This window comes from Rutidosis leptorrhynchoides, chromosome 8 (assembly GCF_046630445.1).
Source record: "Rutidosis leptorrhynchoides isolate AG116_Rl617_1_P2 chromosome 8, CSIRO_AGI_Rlap_v1, whole genome shotgun sequence".
NCBI classification, from domain to species: domain Eukaryota; kingdom Viridiplantae; phylum Streptophyta; class Magnoliopsida; order Asterales; family Asteraceae; genus Rutidosis; species Rutidosis leptorrhynchoides.
In genome coordinates this window covers 59,567,344-59,573,265 of record NC_092340.1, presented here as the reverse complement: position 1 = coordinate 59,573,265, position 5,922 = coordinate 59,567,344, and the positions used below count along the sequence as shown (strand labels likewise).

Genomic DNA, 5,922 nt, shown 5'->3' with positions numbered 1-5,922 from the left:
TAAAATACAAACATATATATACATATTTTTGAAGTTTGGTATATATCCTCACTTTCAAAAATTTATAAAATCTAATATTTTTTTGGCATACTTTAAATCAATAAAATTAAAAATAATGATAACAAAATTTGTCGCCCCATCCTTGGGTAAAGCAATTTCGGTTCAACGACCTAATCTTCAACTCACGACGAATTTTAGAAATCATTTTTTAAACTTAATTAAATAAAGTAAATTTTATTTTTAAAAATTCACACAAAACTAAAAAAAACATATTAATTTCATACAAAACCTATAAAACAAAAAAAATTCAGAATGGGGGAGAAAACTAGTTCTTTAGTGTCTGCTAGTGGAAAAGACCAATCGGATTCCATTCTCAGAACTACACGAGAACAGAACAACTAACTCTAGACAACATTTTCTTCTTAGAACATTTGAATCTCCCCACACTTAGGTAGCTGTGGTGTCGAAATTGTGATTAACTTCATCGTTAATTTCTCTTGGACCATAATCAACTTGCATATATGTGACTTTAGCTTTAAGCCAGTGAACAGCTTCTTCCGTAATATCCACAAATTCAACTAGTTTCACCTTTTCTTTAGGCGATAGATTGGATACTAACCGGTTACATAACTTAAAGTTCCCCTTAATTCTAGCATCGTAAACCCATTTAATAAGTTTCTTCATTGAACTATTAATAACGGGATCGTTTAATTTCGTATCAACAACGGGGTTCTTTGTTATCAGGTCATCATTAGGTGTTACTTCATTTTCCCCACACTTAAGCGTTTTATTATTGTTGAGCACTACCATTGGAGTTGGTAAAACAACATGGTTCTTACCAATCGTTTTTGCTGGTTCAACGGTTTTGGTTGGTGGATATTTAGACTTTTGAATCATAAAGGTGATCGATTTCTCATCATTACTAAGTGTCATTCTACCCTTTCTTACATCAAATAACGCCCCGGTGGACGCTAAGAATGGTCGACCTAAAATTAGAGGAATGTTTGGGTCCTCTTCTATGTCAATGACAATGAATTCGACTAGAAAGGTTGAATTACCTACTTGAATGGGTAGGTTGTCAGCAATTCCAACTGGGTGCTTAATGGTTTGATCAAGGAGTCGAACACTCATATCCGTTGGACTTAACTCACCTACTCCTAATCTCTTATATAATGAAAGAGGCATAACACTCACACTTACACCTAAATCTGCTAGTGCATCATACATGACACAGTCCCTAAGTAGACAAGGAATAATAAATTCACCCGGATCACCCACTTTGGGTGGAGGTTTCGGTGGAACTGTCTTCACTGGGTTTACTTCTACTGATTTTGTTTCTTGCACTTTCTTATTCTTCTTCTTCTTCTTTCCAGAGGTATCACAAACTTTATTACCTATCACTTGCTCATACTCAACTCCTTTTCTTGGAAACGGGATGGGTGGTCTGTATGGTGCCACCACTGGCTTTACATACTCAGGTGGTGGTGGTGGTGTTGTAACTTCTTCATTGTTACTCACATCTAAAACCTTCCCATCTTCTGGTGTTGGTTTTTCAGAATTTGTTGACACCATATTAACATTCTCATTTCGAGGATTTACTTCAGTATTACTCGGTAGCTTTCCTTGTTCCCTTTCACTCATCAATCTAACAAGAGTACCTACTTGTTTTTCTAGATTCAAAATGGAAGCTTGTTGAGTTCTAAATGACTGATCAAGCCTCTCGTTCGTTTGGGTTTGAGTTTCAATAAATTGTGTTTGAGATTCAACTAGCTTAAATACCACTTCTTCCAGATTTGACTTTTTCTCTTCGGTTTGTTGTGGTGGTTTATACAAGCCAGGTCTTTGTTGATTGAAAGTGTTGTTTTGAGTTGGTTGGTTATTCGGACCTTGTTGGTTATACGAGTAATTGTCGGGTCCTTTTGGATTGTAAAGAATGTTTTTATTTCGATTGAAGTTTAGCCTTGGCGGTTGATAATTATTTTGATAATTATTTCCCGGCCTTTGGTTCATGTAGGAAACATTCTCATGTTGGTCCATCGTTTGTTCAATGTGACAATCTTTCGTTAAGTGTGGTCCTCCGCATTGCTCATAACTGATTCGTATTGCGTGAATATCTTTAGTCATCTTTTCCATTCGTCTCTCGAAAGCATCTATTTTTGCGGAAACAGAATCAAAGTTATGGCTAGAATCGGCTCTAGCCGCTTTAGATGAATGAAAAATATCTTTTTCCTGATGCCACTCATGAGAGTGGGATGCTGTGTTATCAATAATCTTGTGAGCTTCAGTTGCGGTTTTCTTCATAATGGAACCCCCAGCTGCTGTGTCGATGTCTTTTCGTGTGGCGATGTCGACGCCTTTATAGAAGATTTGCACTATTTGAAAAGTATCTAAACCATGTTGAGGACATCCTCTCAACATCCTTCCGAATCTTGTCCATGCCTCATATAACGTTTCATTTGGCTTTTGCACGAACGTGGCAATTTCTTCCTGAAGTCTCACGGATTTAGATGCCGGAAAGAATCTTTGAAGAAATTTCTCAACTAAAACATCACATGTATCAATCGCTCCTTCAGGTAACGATTTTAACCAATCTTTGGCTTCTCCTTTTAAAGTCCATGGGAACAACATAAGATAAATAGTTTCATCCTCAACTTCTCGAATTTTAAATAGATTACAAATCCTATTAAAAGTTCGAAGATGTTCGTTTGGATCTTCTTTTGTTGTACCACCAAATTGGCACTGATTGGTGATCATGTGTAGGATTTGTCCTTTGATTTCAAAATCTGATGCTCTAACATCTGGCTGAATAATGGCATGACCTTGGCCCGTGCGTATGGCTCTCATTCGGTCTTCCATACTTTGAGGTTCCGTTATTTCCATATTTGTTCGACTAGATGATGATTCTAAAGAAAAATCAACGGCGACAATATTGGCTAGATGTCTTGATCGAGTTACAGGTGGTGAACGTATGAAAGGTGGTGAACGTTTTGCTCGGTGCATTCACTGAATATCCTATTAGTTATAAATATAAAAATTATAAAATTTATCTAGTTATCAAATTAATAGACTTTTCTGATTTTGCCCACGTTTCGAATAGCCAAAAGATGCAGCAGGTAGCCAGGACCCTTTAAATCGGAAGCCCACAACTCGCCACTAACAAATCCAACTATTACTACGAACCAGAAAATTTAGATGTCTATCAATTTGACCGCTTAAAATAATTTTTCGTTTTGAAAATTTAGAGAAGAAATAGAAAATTCTATGTCCTATAAACTAGAGTGTCGAGAAATAAGAAAGAAAAAGAGTGCGTCGTAAAACGTCGAAAAATAAAAATAAGAAAGAAAAACGTCGAAACTTAAAAGTCTAAAAATTAAATCTAAAAAGTTGCGCCTAAAGGTATTAAAGCTTAAAAGGAATTCTATATCCAAATCGGCAATAACTTAAAAAGCACTAAAATCTATAAACCGCGTCGCAAAATTCTACAGCGCCTAAATCTTAATCTAAAGAAAAAGCACTTAAGGGATTTTACGGCGAAGCCTAAAAATCAAGAAATATAAAAATAACTACGGCAAAATACTAAACTTAAAACTATATAACGAACTAAATGATAGAAATTATAAAAAGATATAAACTAAAACGATAAAAATAAAATCTATATAAAAATAATAGTTTTATATTGTTATTTATAAAAATATTAATTTATATAATTAATAATAATATTAAAACCTAATATTACAAATTATATATTAAAACTAGATTTAAATATATTAATTAATAAAAACTTAACTAGGTTAAATAATAATAATAATTAAATAATTAAAACCCTAAATTCGTAATAAATGCTGCTAGGTTTCCTGTCAGAAGCTTCTACGCGATCGCGTAGCACACAGGCTTAAATCTCCGCGATCTCGGAGTTGAATAGCGCTCGGACTTATCTGTTGGGCTTAAACAGTTTTGCCCACTAGTATTTAATTATTGTTTTGGGCTTCTAATTGGGCTACGATTTAGGACTCGGCCCAGTACGAATTTTAATTAGTTATTTGATTTTAATTTTTTATAAAAAATAATAGGTAGATAATTTTTTATAAAATAAAAATAAACTTATATTTTAAAAATCTAAATAAAAATACTAATTAATTTTATAGACAAAAATCTTAAAATATATATATATATATATATTTTTTCTTTTTATAATTTTTAACACTTATAATAAATACAAATTTTTTTTTTTACGAAATAAGCAATAATATATTTTTACAAAAATATAGTGTTTTTCACCGAGTCCCCGGCAGCGGCGCCAAAAACTTGATGATGTAGCGTGGGGGTACGAAAATACTATATATTTCTATTACAGAATACGTTACGAATTACACAAGTTTTAATTAATTTACGGATGGATATACCTAAACCTTGCTACAACACTTATAGGCAGTGTACCTAATCGTACAGTAGTGTAGTTTTTAGTAAGTCCGGTTCGTTCCACAGGGAGCTGGTAAAGTTTAACACTATATTTTTAAACAATTATATTTGTACAAAATATATATTATATATATATATATATATATATATATATATATATATATATATATATATATATATATATATATATATATATATATATATATATATATATTAATAATATATAAAAGGGGGTTTACCGTTTATTGACTGGTTTGTCGATTTTATATTTTAAGCGTAAAGATAAATGACAATAATTAAAATGCATAAAATAAATTACAATATTTAAATGATAATAAATAAAATTGTGAGTAAATAAAAGTACGATGAGAAATACAATAAAACAATTATGCTTATTTAAACTTCCGTAATCATGATGTTTGGCGTTTTGATTTTAATTAATTATCTTGGGTTAATTGTCCTTTGTCCTGGATTTATTTGATACCTATCTGGTTTTTGTCCACAATAGTCCATCGGTCATAATTATAAAATGATCGTCAAATTAACCTTATTTCCGAAGTCAAATATTCCAACTAATTAGGGATTCAAACTGTAACAAGGTCTTAATACTTTGTTTAATGATTCACCAGGTTATCGACTGTATGTAATCCAAGGTCTTAATACTTTGTAAACAATTACACCAATTACCCTTGTATGTAATCCACCCTTATTTTAATTAGTCCATGATTATTAATTTACCCACTTGATCAGAATGAATAATCAATTACCCAACCTAATTGATTAATTAAATGATTGTTAAAGATATCGTATAAACGTCACTAAATAGGACATGCATAATTATTTAATAATTATTAGATTAACTAATTTGAAGATAGGTTCGACAGGCTCCAAAGAATTTTCATTCAATTAGACAATACCCCCCATCTATTAATGCTTCATGGTCCAATGTTAACAAGTGTCGGTCTTTTGTCCATACCCTAATTATGGTACAAAATTTAATAACCCAATCTTAATTTTTAGTCTAACATCACGATTACTTTAGCTCAAATAAGCATAATAATAACTTAGTTACGAGACATTAATTTAAATAATTTAAACATAGCTTACAGTGATTATTTATCGCGTAGCGTTACACGGACAGAGTTCCGACTTAAAACCCGTAAAACATTCTTACAATAACCCAATTAAACCATAATTTATTATTAACTTAATTTAAATTAAAATTATAATATAAATATAAATATATATAGAGACGGTGAGATTGAGAGATAGATATGGTGCAATGGATTCGGCAGAGGGCTCGTGCCTTTTATAGGCATTTTGATTTCTGACTGCTCCGAGATCGCTTAGCAAATATTCCTTCCAGCTCCGAGATCGCGGAGTTTCGCAGATCCAGCTCACCATTTTTGGATTTTTATTTGTCGACATATTTATTAAATATATATAATATATAAATAATTTATATAATTATTTATATATTATATTTTATTCTTGTGCATAGTT

At 31.8% G+C, this 5,922-nt stretch overlaps 1 non-coding gene across 1 annotated transcript; it reads left to right on the top strand.

Annotated features, from left to right (window-relative positions):
- Nucleotides 1–2,389: 2,389 nt before the first annotated feature.
- LOC139865280 (small nucleolar RNA R71) lies at nt 2,390–2,496 on the top strand. The gene has a single exon (XR_011764805.1). It is a non-coding gene; the product is annotated as a small nucleolar RNA R71 (small nucleolar RNA).
- The last annotated feature ends 3,426 nt before the right edge of the window (nt 2,497–5,922 follow it).